The sequence below is a fragment of the Adiantum capillus-veneris genome, chromosome 8 (genome assembly GCF_014529385.1).
Source record: "Adiantum capillus-veneris isolate H3 chromosome 8, ASM1452938v2, whole genome shotgun sequence".
Classification (NCBI taxonomy): domain Eukaryota; kingdom Viridiplantae; phylum Streptophyta; class Polypodiopsida; order Polypodiales; family Pteridaceae; genus Adiantum; species Adiantum capillus-veneris.
Genome location: NC_140938.1, coordinates 82,130,632 through 82,145,859, shown reverse-complemented (window position 1 = coordinate 82,145,859; position 15,228 = coordinate 82,130,632). Strand labels below are relative to the sequence as shown.

General features: G+C 42.8%; 1 pseudogene; it reads left to right on the top strand.

Annotated features, from left to right (window-relative positions):
- The first annotated feature begins 1,076 nt into the window (after positions 1 to 1,076).
- LOC147452451 (uncharacterized) lies at positions 1,077 to 6,420 on the top strand (annotated as a pseudogene).
- Positions 6,421 to 15,228: the final 8,808 nt, after the last annotated feature.

Below are 15,228 nucleotides of genomic sequence, written 5' to 3'. Positions count from 1 at the left end.
GAAACCACCCATCCTTGCCTGGCAACCTGATCCAACCCCCACTTTTCACCCCACACTCACACGTTTTAGCATGTTTTCTAATGACTACCACATTGTTTCACATATACAAACATTATTATTTTCTTAATTCCAGGCATAGGTTCTTTCATCTAGCCCTTCAAATATCACCAAACATTTCTTTCCCAAACATGGTGTAATGAAAATAGTTTTATAATTCAACAAAAATGAATCTTTCAATTATTCTTAAGATATTTTTGCTACCCTCGGACTTTCTCTATCTAACCAACACAGCCTTTGCAAAGGATTTACTTATTCTCTAACCGCAAAATGCGCATACTTTTCTAGTCGCTAACCACAAGGGAACAACTCGCTAACTGCAAGGCATCTTGCTAACCGCAAGTGACAAAAAGAGAACTGATAACCTCAACGTATTCTTCACTAACCGCAGAATCACCTCGCTAACTACGAGTTCCATCTAGAAACAAGATATTCTTTCAGCAATTGTTTTCTTTAAGTTATTTCTCAAACATGATTAACTAACTTCTAATATCAAATAGAGACAGTGTTTGGAGTTTTTTGGTTTGATCTTTGTCAGCCCATGTATATATGGTGTGCTTGATTTTCCACTTTTCAGTGTGCTAAGGCTGCTTGTACAATGCTAGGCAATGTTAGTCTCTGATGCGTGCTCTTAGCTCTCATCATCAGAGGAACCATGGAGCCTCTCTTTTCTTCCCCCACCATCCTCATGCCTATAGACGACCTCTGTAAGGTTATCTTCGACAGTGTGCTGCCAAAAGCATGTCAAAAAGTGACCCTATCTTCAGTGTTGTTCCGAGTTCACATTACTTGTGATATGGTTTCTCACATGTAGGTTCATGCCAGAATTCAATCTTTGATGCTCCTTTTTCTGAATAGCCTTACGGTAGTTCGGCCATCAATCCTAGACCTTCTCCTGGAGCAAATTACAAAAGATTTGGTGAGCGGTGACTTAGCACGAGTTGAACTGTAATGTCAAAATTTGGCAAGTGGCGGGTAATAACGGGCAATATGGGCTGGTTGTAAGGAGCGGCCAAAGGATTTGAGAAAGGGCGACGACCTGCAAGAGGGAAGAAAATTGCAAAAGACAAAAGGCCGCTACTCAGCGAAGAGGGGGCCGAGTAGGAAAAGGCAAGCTCGCCTGGAATTAGAGCAGGTGAAGGGGGCCGCTGTCTGGAGATAAGGTGGCCAGGTCAAGCAGGGCAATAAGGTCGAGTGCAAGACTCGCCAGTGAGGAAAAGAAGGGTGGGCCATACTGCAGGTCCCGCCTTTTGTAGGGCAAGCAAACCGAGGGGGCACGCTTTGAAGGAAACAAGAGAGGGCTGGAGGGTGGTTAGCTAGAGAGTGGCCGATTTCCAGAGAGGACCCGCTCAGAGGAGCTCGGAGAGATACAAGAATCGCTATCTGAGGGTGGTGTTTGCCATGACGAGGACATCAAGGCCAGCAAGGTATAGCAGGTGGAGGAGATGTTGTAGGGAAAGCACGCTGAGCTTGCCTCGAGCGTGATAAGAAGGGTGGGCTCTGAGGTTCAATAGGGACTTAGAGGAGATCAGAGAGAGTTGGAGAGCGGGCTACAGAATCCGAGATGGGAGAGAGGAAAGGAATCAAGGGGGAGACGAGTTCTAATGGCTCCAATAAATGCAAGGGGTGATGTCTGCAGTGGAGTTGAATGCCCGGCTAGCTAAGGACTTAACTGATTGGGGCAGCGAGCTCACAAGATAGCTGATCATCGCGGACCGCCATCGAGGAGAGAGTGCGGATTGTTTTTTGCTCTATGTGACTCAAAATTAGGCACTCAGGAGCTGCTCGATGAGTGTCGGCAAAAAGGGGAAAGAGTGCAGGGATTATGTAGCTTATACAGGTGGGAAATTTCGTTAATTGGGCTGCTCTTTGAAGCTGTTAAGCAGGCAAGCTTTGAGCAAGGATTTTGGTCCGAGAACCCATTCTTTGTAGGACTACAGATCAGCCCTCTTGAAGTTTTTAGCAGGAGCAATACAGATGCTCCTCGGGTGCCCGTCATGCTCAATTCCCTATGTACATGATTGTGAAATCTTGCAGTCCCTATGTATGCCTGATTGTGGTGTTGCTATGGCTGACTATGTATATATGGAGATTTTTATCTTGTTTATGTGTTGAGTCGGGTAGTTATACAGCCGGCAAGAGTTTGGTGCTAGGCTTTGCATCTCTTGGTGTTGTTGCATGTAGGTTGCAGGTGTTTTGAGAGATAGGTAGTGTGTTCTCAAACTGCAAGGGAGGCTAAGCTATAGAGGTGCCCTGCGTTCGCTTTCCCCTGTCATGTTTTTGGTGCCCGCCACTGAGGAGCTAGTTTGAGTACCTTCAGATGGAGATTTGGGAGGTTGTTACATATTCAAAAGCGCAAAGGTTGATCAAGATTTCAAATGGATGCAAGTGAGGTCTATTATGTATATTGATTTTGTGGAAGGAAAGGTGAATATGTACAGTCATGGGTGGCTTTGGCTGATGATTTACTTTTGGAGCTTGGCATGTATGATGATGAGGAAGGGCTGATTTTATGTATCAAGGCTTGTGCGAAGATGCTTTGCAGTTTTACAAAAGTCTTCCTAGACATGTGCAACACAATTGGCAATTGATGAAGGTTGCTTTGCTAAAGTGTTATGTAGAGCTCGAGGTGCCGTCCATGCATTCTCGATACTTTTATGGTAAAAATGAGGAATGCATAAAGTCTTGGATTGCACAAGTGGAAGAAGAAATGACACATCTTCACATAGTAGATGATGAGGCAAGAGCAGATTTTTCTTCCCAGGGATTTTCTTTGATGCTTTCGTCTTTATCCATACGCTTCCTGATGATTGGCGCCATAATTGGTTGGCTTTGAAGTTTTCATTTTGCTAATGCGTTATTGGAGGCTGCCAAAGCCCAAGGATCCGATAGAGAGTTCTCTTGTCCCTACTTTTCAGTCATTGCAAAATGAGTTTTGGGGAATGTTGCAGAGTCCATTTGATGTTGATGCATATTGTGATGATAATGCGTATCATCTATCAGATTTGCATGTAGATAGAGGTTTACAAATGGTTGATGAGGGCTTCGCTCAAGTTGTTTGATGGTGAGGATTTATCTGAGAGTGGCTATTGTAGCAATTTGGAATCTGATTATTATGGTGCAAGCTTGTTCTCTGCCTGCTGGCAAGTCTATGGATTGTATTCGATGGAGCATTTACTGATGAGGGGTATTCTTGTGATGACTCTACGATATTTGACCTCTCTCCATATACGAGAAGCATTAGATCAGGATGTCCAGATGAGGCTCTTAATGCTAAGGAAGGGAATCAGGCTTTGAAATCCTTTGATGTGAGGGAAGAGTCATGTAGGGAAACTTATCATAAATATAATGCATGCGACCCTTCCTGTGATGCTTGTCAGCTTACAAGTTCTTTGCCTCTTGCTACTGATGCTGATGACTGTGAGCAAAGCAATGATGCTCCTGATGTATACTCTAAGTACAATGTAGTGTTTGTAGATGATCAACCTTTGTCTCATGACAAAGAGGCTTCTGATCGAGGTTCTAGCCAGCCTGCTTTTATGTATAGAGATGTGGATATTCATGATGTGGGTTCATCTCAAACCCCTAGTGTGGATACATTTGCTGATGATAAAACAGATTGGGGCTTTGATTTACCTGTTGTGGAAATGGATGCAGATATGACCAGGTATGTCGAGAAGGCTTTTGAGAGATTGCAAATTTTAAGAGGAGCTGATCAGACATATAATTGTGGGATGCTGAATACACTGTTTTTTCATGAAGTTGAGGGTGCTGGTAGCAATAAAGGAGAGTCTAATGGTCAAGAAATTTATGATGAATTTGGTAGTGAGGTGCTTCCCAATAAGGTGGATTTGGTTGTTGAATTTGGTCATGTATGCTCCGACATGGTGAGCTGGTCTGAGACCGATAGCGAGAGTAGTCAAAAGGGACAGTCAAATGAATCTACGGATGTACCAGCACTTGAGGCTAAAGTCAATACGATGTTACAAGAATTGCCAGATGTTTGTCAGCATCAGTTGTCCCCGGGTGAAAAGTCTGTATATGAGGTGTATCCATATAATTCTCCTGGTCATGAAGACAAACTGCAAACACAAAAATTCATTTTATGCAATAGTGCTCATGTTTATGAAACTGCACCTGCATCGCTGCTCTTTGAAGATTTTTGTCTTGCTTTGATTATGTGAGATCTGCCTACCTTTGTGTGGGATCCAGGTGGAAGGTTATGAGCATCTGCTATTGTTCCTATTGAGCATGAATGCTCTAGCAGGCTAGAAGAGTTGGCAAACTATGTTCGGAGTTTTTTGATTTGATGTTTGCCAGCCCATGTATATATGGTGTGCTTGATTTTCCCACTTTTGAGTGTGCTAAGGCTGCTTGTACAGTGCTAGGCAATGTTAGTCTCTGATGCGTGCTCTTGGCTCTCATCATCAGAGGAACCATCGAGCCTCTCTTTTCTTCCCCCACCATCCTCATGCCTATAGACGACCCCTGTAAGGTTATCTTCGAAAGTGTGCCGCCAAAAGCATGTCAAAAAGTGACCCTATCTTCCGAGTTCACATTACTTGTGTTATGGTTTCTCACATGCAGGTTCGTGCTAGAATTCAATCTTTGATGCTCCTTTTTCTGAATACCCTTACGGTAGTTGGGCCATCAATCCTAGACCTTCTCCTGGAGCAAATTACAAAAGATTTGGTGAGAGGTGACTTAGCACGAGTTGAATTGTAATGTCAGAATTTGGCAAGTGGCGGGTAATGATGGGCAATATGGGTTGGTTGTAAGGAGCCGCCAGAGAATTTGAGAAAGGGCGACGACCTGCAAGAGGGGAGAAGATTGCAGAAGACAAAAGGCTGCTACTCAGTGAAGAGGGGGCCGAGTAGGAAAAGGCAAGCTCGCTGGAATTAGAGCAGGTGAAGGGGGGCGATGTCTAAAGAGATAAGGTGGCCTGGTCAAGCAGGGCAATAAGGTCGAGCGCAAGACTTGCCAGTGAGGAAAAGCAGGGTGGGCCATATTGCAGGTGCCGCCGTCTGTAGGGAAAGCAAACCGAGGGGGCACGCTTTGAAGGAAACAAGAGAGGGCTGCAGGGTGGTTAGCTAGAGACCATCAACTAGGGGCGGCTGATTTCCAGAGAGGGCCCACTTAAAGGAGCTCAAAGAGATACCAGAATCACTATCTGAGGGTGGTGTTTGCCATGACGAGGACATCAAGTCCAGCAAGGTATAGCAGGTGGAGAAGATGTTGCAGGAAAAGCACGTTGAGCTTGCCTCGAGCGTGATCAGAAGGGTAGGCTCTGAGGTTCAATAGGGACGTAGAGGAGCTCAGAGAGAGTTGGAGAGTGGGCTACAAAAGCCGAGAAGGGAGAGAGGAAAGGCATCAAGGGGGAGACGAGTTCTGATGTCTCCAATAAATGCAAGGGGGTGATGTCTGCAGTGGAGTTGAATGCTTGGCTAGCTAAGGACTTAACTGATTGGGGTGGCGAGCTCACAAGATAGCTGATCATCGTGCCCGCTGGTGCAGCCAAAGTGTGTCGACTCTAGAAGATGGCATGGACAGGTGTGTATAGGCAAGCAAAAGCATGGCAGAGGGATGATGCAGCTAGGAAGTCCATGGGATGGCAGGTAGCAGCGGAAGTGTATGCATGATGCGGTTTATAGGCCAGGGAATGCTCCATAAGGGGCTAATTGGTGTAGTAAGTGGAGGAGATGCAAAGTGCAGATTTTGGGTCCAGGAATGAAGAGCTTGAAGTGCTGAAGGAACAGGTCTAGACGGCTCATCAAACCGAGCTACGGAGTCCAAGTTATTGAAGGTTGAAGCTTTGGTGGGTTATAGATTCTTGCCGGACAGGGCAGCTGGAGGCAGGTGGTCCAAGTGGAGCTTGAGGTAAAGATGTGTAAAGCTCGATTTATGGAGCCTACCCATCTTATCGGATTGTGGATTGGAGCCACGGTTTGCAAGATATGGTCATTTGAAGTTTTTTCCGGGGGTCGGGTCTGAGTTCACTTGCCCGCATTGGAGAATGTGCCATTTGGCATCTTCTGAACCTCGACAAAGTTCTAGAGCAAGGTGTACACCATATGGAGCTGGCAGGAAGTGACTGCATGCCAAACGAAGGCCGGAGCAAGGAGATGTAGCCGTCGGATAACTGGGAGCATTTGATCGAATGGGGTTGCGGATGTTTTTTACATTTTTTGGGAGCCCTAGTTCGAGGATGCCGAGATGTCAAAATGCAAAGACGGTATAGGTAGTCGGAGCCGGAAGGGTGGAGTTTCAGTGGTTTTCTCCTGCTCAGTGATCGGGCTTAGGAGCAGAGAGTGGGAGCCAAGCAAAGGCAGTTTGCAAAAAGTTTTTTTTTTTTTTGTTAACAAAGTAATGGGATTTTCTTGAAGCCCTCAAGGCTCATGGCATATGGAGCCGCCACGTGGCGGGCCATTAAACCCACATGAGCAGTGCATAGTGGGGATGTCGCGGTATATATAATGGAGGGAGGCCTCTCCATGGTACACAAGAGGCGTGAGGGGAGCTCCCCTCCCCCTAGCAGTGGTGTCCGTGGGTCGACGCTGCGCGCAGGCGCTGCAGTGGCGTCGGGCGGCGGTTTTGGGCGGTGCAAGGAGATGGTGGCGCATGGGCGGTTGCAGGGCGGTTGGTCGATGATGACATGTCAGGCTGTATGGGGCGGTGCCCGCGCCCGCCAAAGGCCACATCTTTTGAGGAAAAGGGAGGGAGCAATAGCGATATCGCTATTGCCTTCCCCCTTTAGGTAAGAGGCAAATCTTGCAGGGGTCAAGCATGCAAGGAGAGCGAGGAAGAGAATCCAAGAATAGACATGAAGGCCAAGTTGAGGGCCAAGTGGACAAAGCCAGATGCAAGACCAAAAGGAGAAGTCCGGCCGGCCAAAAATCAAAGGACCAAAGGATAAGGGTGCATATCATGCAAAGCTTTCCAAAGTGAGCTAGGCCAAGTGTTGGCAATGCAAGTTAATGCTAAAAGGAACTTCAAATGGAGTGCACGACATGAATGACACCACATTTTTCTTTTTTGAGATTTCTAGGCACACCCCCCTATAAAAGGAGATTTTTGTTCATTTTTTAGGGTCTTTTGACCGATTGGCTTTTTTTGCCTATGTGTAGGATTGGAAACTTGAAGCCTGTGTAGTGTCGAGTTTGCCATTGAAGCTGCATACATCAATTGTACTACCCTCTATGCAATAATACCAACCGTTTTACCCAATCTCTGGTGTTGCTTCTCCCCAACCTTCTCCTCCTCTCTCACTCTTGGTGTATTAACCATTATTTGCAGAGGGTTTGCCTGCAGCTTGAAGGTTGCTACCAAGAGGGCAGATTAGGGGTGTTTTGTGAGTCGGAACGGGTGAGTTAAGCAGTGTGGGTGCATTTGTGTTGTGGGTGTTCTTGTGCAAGGAGAGAGGTAGTTTCTTTGTATGCTAAAGTGGAGATGCTAGTGCAAATTAGCCAGTTTGAAGGTGTTTTTTGAGAGGTTAGGGGTGCTGTGGAAACCCGACTATAGAGAGGCAGATATTGTGTGTTCTAGGTGTGTTCCCCCCTCCACCGCCATCAAGGAGAGAGTGCAGATTGTTTTTTGCTCTATGTGACTCAAAATTAGGCACTCGGGAGCTGCTCCATGAGTGTTGGCAGAAAGGGGAAAGAGTGCAGGGATTATGTAGCTTATATAGGTGGGAAATTTTGTTAATTGGGTTGCTCTTTGAAGCTGTTAAGCAGGCAAGCTTTGAGCAAGTATTTTGGTCCAAGAACTCATGCTTTGTAGGACTACAGATCAGGACTACAGATCAGCCCTCTTGAATTAACAGGATAAATACACATGCTCCTCGGGTGCGCGGCATGCTCAATTCCCTATGTACATGATTGTGAAATCTTGCAGTCCTTATGTACACCTGATTGTGGTGTTGCTATGGTTGACTATGTATATATGGAGATTGTTATCTTGTTTATGTGTGCTGAGCCGGGCAACTATACAGCCGGTAAGAGTTTGGTGCTAGGTTTTGGATCTCTTGGTGTTGTTGCATGCAGGTTGTAGGTGTTTCGAGAGATAGGCAGTGTGTTCTCAAACTGCAAGGGAGGCTAAGCTATAGAGGTGCCCTGCGTTCGCTTTCTCCTGTCAAACGGCTTCGACTTCTTTCGCAAAAATACCTCCGTTTGAGCAATGTTTGGAGTAGTTGATGCTTTCCCTTTGCACCTTTTTTGGAGGTGGAACAGCATGAGCGTCCTTCAAGCTTCATGTCACTCGCTTTGGGGCCATTGTATAGCAAAAGAGAAGGGAGAAAGTGAGAAAGAGAACTCAAGAATTTGAGGGACAACACAATGATGGTAGAGAAAGAGTTGGAGATGGAGATGGCTTGAATGTAAGAGCTTGAGGGAGAGAGGTCAAGGGAGAGAAGGTAAATCTAATGTCAAGGCAAGAGAGTTTCCACTTCTTAGAGTGTGTCTATTCAAAGTGAAGGGAGAGGGGTCTTTATATAGGCTCTCAAGGCCAAAATCACAAATTAAGAATAGAGAGAAGCAAAGAGGGATAAGTTTGCGCACGTTCGTGGCTGTTTTTTTTTAAAGTTTTTAATCTTTTTTTTGTGGACACAGATTTTGATGCACGATTTCAAGAATCTTGGCTTCCAAGAAAAGAGCTCTAAACTAAACTCCTCCTCTCTTTCTTTCTTAAAAGTACCCCTCCTACTCCTTCTCTTATAAAATTACTCATCCTTTCCTAAAATTGCTCTCTCTTTCCTGTAAGGTCAACTCTTATCTTTAGTTACAGTCTTGAGGCTTAAGTTTCCCATCAACCTATTGTTTTCAAGTGAACAACGATCATAATTAGTAGTTCTAGAGTCCGATTTTCAATCCGATCGTTCCATTAAAATGCAAACCTTAAATATTTGCAAAGTAAATGAAATAGTTTTATTGAAAAATTTTGGGTACATTACAATCTCCCAAACTTAGGGATTCAAGATATCCTCATCTCGAGAAAAAGTGAGGATAGTCCTTCTAGGGTGGCTTCATCTTCCCATGTTGCATCTTCTTCAAGATAGTCCTGCAACTAAACAAGGTGTCCTTTGAGAGCTCTATTTTGAACAATCTTCTTTCGAAACTCCAAATTTCTAAAAGGTGTTTTGAGTAGGCATGACAATTTGTTCATGACCGATGATCTGATCATCGCTAGTAATATAGGGTTTTAATAAGCTTACATGAAATACATCGTGGACTTTGATGTAAGCTGGCAACTTCAACTTGTAAGCTTGGGTTCCTATATACTTGATCACTTTGTAAGGACCACAATAACGTGGGTTAAGCTTCTTATACTTTCCAAGTGATAAGGTACTTCTCTTTGGATGAATCCTAAGAAAAACTTTGTTACCTTCTTTGAATTTTTCTTTCGGATCTCTTACTATCCGCATATTGCTTTTGACGATCTTGAGCTACATGAATATTCTTTTGAATGGCTTTTGTTTGATTTTCCATTTCTTTCAGCATCTTCTTAGATGCTTCAACTCTAATGATAGGGTCATTAAGCTGAGTGAAGAGACACATTATTGACCATACAAGGCACAAAATGGGGTCATACCAATGCTTTGATGATGAGAAGCATTGTAAGCATATTCCACTAGAGGTAAAAATTGAATCCATCGTTTAAGCTCTCTACTACAATAAGCTCTGAGAATATCTTCGATGACTTGGTTGACTTGTTTTGTTTGACTATCTGATTGAGGATGGTTCTAAATCCATCGTTTAGGCTCTCTACTACAATAAGCTCTGAGGATATCTTGATGACTTGGTTGACTCGTTCTATTTGACCATCTGATTGAGGATGGTATGCGGTACTAAATCTTAGTTCTATTCCAATTGCCTTGAAGAGTGAGGTCCAAAAGTTTGAAGTAAACTTCCAATCTTGATGGCTTACAATCCATTTGGGCAAACCATGCAATCTGAAAATCTCTTTAACAAATAGTCATGCAATGTCAGAGGCGGTAAAGGTTGTCTTGATCGGTATGAAGGCGTAACCTTTGTGAGTATGTCAACAACTACCATAACTAAATTATATCCTCCTTGTACCGTAGGTAATCCAATGACAAAGTCCATACTTATACACTCCCACTTCATTTGGGGAATGCCCAATGGTTGAAGTTTATTGGGAAGTTTAACTCTCTCAGCTTTAACCCTTGGCATGCCAAGCATTGACAAACATAGCGTAGAACATCTGCCTTTTGCCAAGTCCAATAGAAACTTTTCCGTACGGCATTGAGGGTCTTTGCTTATCCTAGGTGTCCCGACATAGGGCTATCATGGGCCTCAAATAAGATAGCATTCTTTAAGTTATGGTCCTTTGGTACACATAACTTATCTCTATAATAGAGACAAGGTCCATCATGTGAGAAGTGTAACACTGAAGGTATATTCTTTGAATCCCCAGATTGAACAAGGTTAGGCTGTCTTTGGTACTCTGGATCAGATGATGCAACTTCCTTAATCTTTTCAATGATTGGGTTGTTGGGTATAGATATGAGGCTCAAAAAGGATTTTCGACTGAGTGAATCTGCAACCGTGTTTTCTTTTCCGGGACGATAGATAATATCAAAGTCAAATTCTTACAAAAGTTCTACCCATCGCCTTTGTCGCATATTCAAGGTTACTTGGGTGAAAATCCACTTGAAGCTCTTATGGTCGGTTATGAGTCAAAACTTCCTTCCCAATAAGTAGTGTCTCCATGGCTTCAAAGCGTGAATGATAACAATAATTTGATGTCATGGGTGGGATGAATCTTAAGCTTACATGAGATGAAAGCTATTGGTCTAATTCTTGAACTAATACTCCTCCAACTGCTATTCCACTAGCATCAGTGATGACTTCAAAGGCCTGGTTGAAATCTGGTAGCTTTTGGCACGATGTTGTAGTCACATACTGCTTAAGTTGGTCAATGTTTTCTTGGTGTAGTGGCTCCCAGCTTATCTTCACTCCTTTCTTCAGAATATTGGTCAAGGGGGAAGCAATCACTGCATAATATTTTATAAAGATTCTATACCATCCTGTGCTTCCCAAGAATCCTCTAAGCTCACTTGCCTTTGATGGCTGATTCCATTCAACAATGTCTTGAACTTGAGTAGGGTCCACTGAGATTCCTTCATGCGAAATAATAAATCCCAAATACTCAATCCTTGGAGTGAAAAATGAACAGTTGCTCATCTTTGCATATAGCTTGTGTTCTCCAAGAATATCCAACACCTTTCTCGGGTGGTCTTCATGTTATTATTCATCCTTTGAGTAGATTAGAATATTGGGATATGCCTAGCTTAACTACCACCCATACATATTTTAATTGTGTACTTCCAGATGCCTTCCTATCCTTTGATAGCTCTACTGCACGCCAACGCTTGATAGAATAGATTCAAGTTCTCTAAGACACTCTTCACTTCTTTTTGCAGGCTCCATATTCCAAGCATAATTAATATGGATCATAAGAAACTTGTCAAGAATTTGTAGACGGGCATGTAGAGTGCACACATGCACAATTATCAGAGGAATCGGTAGAATAGGATCCCAATTTGGATCGTCCATGTCTCAATTAGGGGGTACACTCTGAGGATACCTTGAAACCATTGTTGGAGTGCTTTACCCACTGTTTGTGTAGTTGTCACATCTTTTGCAGATTTGATTGCTGCTTTGCCACCCTTACCCTTACCCCCGGGGGGTTCACTATGTGTAAAACTACCATATCACATACGTTCAAGACATGTTTGTAAAACCCCTTATCTGTGAATTTTGTTAAGAATATAATGTACCCTTTTCTTTTAAAATCTGTAAATTTTTTTTCAAATTTGAAAAAAATGCCCTTCTATATAGATATTTCTGTAATTTTCAAGAACTTTAATTACCCTTTTGTTGAACTCACGTGATAGGTTACATTTTTATTAGGTGACCTCTCCGGGCCCTTACCCTTACCTTTTGCAGAGTTGACTGTAGCTTTGCCATCCTTACCCTTACCCTTAACCTTTCCCTCAGTTCCTAATGAGACTTTACTCTGGTAGTAATAAATGTATGGAAAGAGATTTATTGCACCTTGCTTACATCCTAGCATACACTTGAGAGTTTTCAAGTCTCCTGCCAAATGCCACTCCACTTGGAACGTACCCAGACCTCAAACGTGCAATTGTTTTCCTTCTTGTTGTTGCCGAATGACGTCAACGATTGGGGTGTGATTAAAATACCATTTGAGAGACTCATGTGTCTCATGTGGGAGATAAAAAGTTGCCAGCCACCAAATATTCTTCTCAGACTGAACACCTAAACAGGTGTTTTCCTTCTTGCTGGCAATTAACTCAACATCAACGCCCATGGAGGCTCTTTTCATAAGCGTAACACTTACCCTTTTGAGTCGTTGACCTTTGACAATCTGGCACTCATAAAGCTTCATCACAAATATAACTTTGCCATCACACTCTTCCTGTGTCAACCCATAAAATCTGATCATTGACTTTTGGAGCTTCAACAAGTCAACATAGACATTATTAAACTCGTTGTAACAAAAATATTTGTTCTCTTCTAATGGCAAGACATCCTCCACATATTGAAATCCACCCAACAAGCTTGCAACATCATTATTGGTGCACCTTTTTGTGATGCTAACACTGTAAGGTGTTGGAATCAACCTAAACAAACCTTTTGCTCTCTCTGACCTAGTGTGACAAGTTTATACAAAGCTTCATAGGCCTTGAAACTTATTCATGTGCTCTCACACACCTCCATCATCTCCTGAGGTGAAACAATGCTCTTTAGCTCACTGAAATACTTCTAGCGCAAAACTTTAGCAATGCTAGCATTGGATGGATCATCCATTAGCTCCACCAAGTCCTTTGTTTTGATGATATGGTGCAATAGAGTATGTCCGATAGTTCCATCATTGGGAATCGAGAGCCAAGTTCCTACATATTGAAGAATATTATAGCAACCTACAAAATATGTATGAACTTAAAAGCTTGCATTTGCATTCCTACCAAGTTTGATGGACACGTTTTTTTTGAGCTCCACCGCTTGAAGATAGCATAGACATTGCATGTCTCTTGCACTTGCAAATGTGATAGCCCAATGGAATGTGTGTGAGATGATCGATTCACCGGTGCATATTACATACACTGTGTTGTAGCTGACCATAATTGTCTACAAGACGCTCTTGCTTCATTTTTTGATGCTCTGTCTTTTTAATAAGCATTGACATCTCATCATTTAGCTGCTTCTTCTTCTCATTGGCTTCCTCTCTGACTTGCTGAATGTCTTTCACGTACTTCTCTTGCAATGATGAATAGGCAGCATAGAGATGTTTTCTTGCTTCCCTTTCATTGAAAAAAATTGAATGTAATCTCCAGCAGTAGCCAATCAGTTCGTCTCTCCCATGTCCAATAAAACGCAGTAGCTCAGTGACATTACTAAAAGGCGGTGATGCATTGGTCATTGGATCGCCAGGGTAATATGGCCATCAACCCATAAATTGATTGCCTTGCATCCATGGTTCCGTAGCCGATCTCTAGCATTGATGTTCCAAGTCGCACAATAGCATACTCCTACTCTAAATCAGCGTTTAATCTTCGATATCGTTTTGATTTGTTAGTAATGTCTTGCAGTGGTAGGGAACTGAATGACATTTGTGTTAGTTAATTAAGAAAATTAGTGAGAATGTGTGATGGACTGCTACAAGCAGGTGAAGGTGGCTATGGAGGAAATAAGTGGAGAGTACTTAGAGTTAGCAGAAAAGGATTATGTTGTGAAGGGAATAAAGAGAGGGAGTGCAACTCAATCTCCTTTGAATTCAAATTGTTGATCATGATTGTAGAGAGAGAAATGCTACAGCACACAGAGGTAATGGAGTTTCCCATTGCACTCAGCTGGAGCTGGAGTGAGAGAAGCATGAGAGAGAGAGAGAGAGAGAGAGAGAGAGAGAGAGAGAGAGAGAGAGAGAGAGAGAGAGAGAGAGAGAGAGAGAGGGAGGAAGTGGGGGATAGAAAGACACTAAAGGAAGAGAGAGTGGGAGAGAGGACAGATCTGCAACCTTGGAGGATCTACACTTTTTCAAAAAGAGGCAGCCAAGAATGTTCCTTAATGATTGGAAGAGGAAGTGACATGAGAGAATAGGGGGGAAAGAAAGAGAGAGAATTGGCTCACATTTTAGAGAGAGAATGCAGTGAGAGAATGTGAAAAATCTACTTTTCAGGCGGGGGGGACTATAAAGTGCCTTCTTTAATCAGTTCTAAGTGAGAGAGAGTGTTTTATATGTTAGAGAGAGAAGAGGGGTGGGAAAAGGACATTTAAAAATTCATGTACCCCCCTCTCTTTTGGGTTACTAAATAAACTATTTTCAAATTCAAAATATGGATTTTTTTATATATAAAAAAAATCTTAGAATAGGCCTTTTTGCCCTCTCATTTAGGCTTGGTCAATCTTGGCTTAATCTTTAAGCATTCCCTTAAACTGCCAAATAAAGAGGCCCTCCTATATCCCATTCACTTCCTAATGATTCTCCAACTTTGTTCATTGGAACAGATCGAATTATTTGTTATCCATTTTGTGTTTCAATTTTCCCATTTTTTTTTCGATTAGCCGTGTTACTCCCACCTTTTCTAGAGTTTTTTTGTAGATCATTCCATAAATATGACCTGATTTTCAGCAGTTCTCCTAAAGTAAGAGTGCATTGGATGGGTGTAGACATGATTGAATGAATGTTGTCTACTTCTAGGGTCTCTTCAGCTCTTTTTACTTGAGTGGTTTTACACACTTTGGATTCATCTTCATTATCTCCCAAGTAAGAGGGTAATGTTTTCAAGGTCAATGGTTTAGACATTCGTGAAGCTTCAGATCCGCAATCCCCATACAAGGATTGTGCATCCATGTCCATATCAAGAGGGTAATGTTTTCAAGGTCAATGGTTTAGACATTCGTGAAGCTTCAGATCCGCAATCCCCATACAAGGATTGTACATCCATGTCCATATCAAGAGGTAGGTTGTCTAACCAAACTTCCTCTATAGGAGTTGACTTGAAAGTTAAGCTCCCATCATTAATCTCTATAACTTTTTTCCATAAGTGTCCTGGCCAGTCTTCTTCTACAAATGGAATTTAGTCTAAGGCATCTTCGCTGTCCAGCACTATAAGTTCTGGATCTTTTGTTT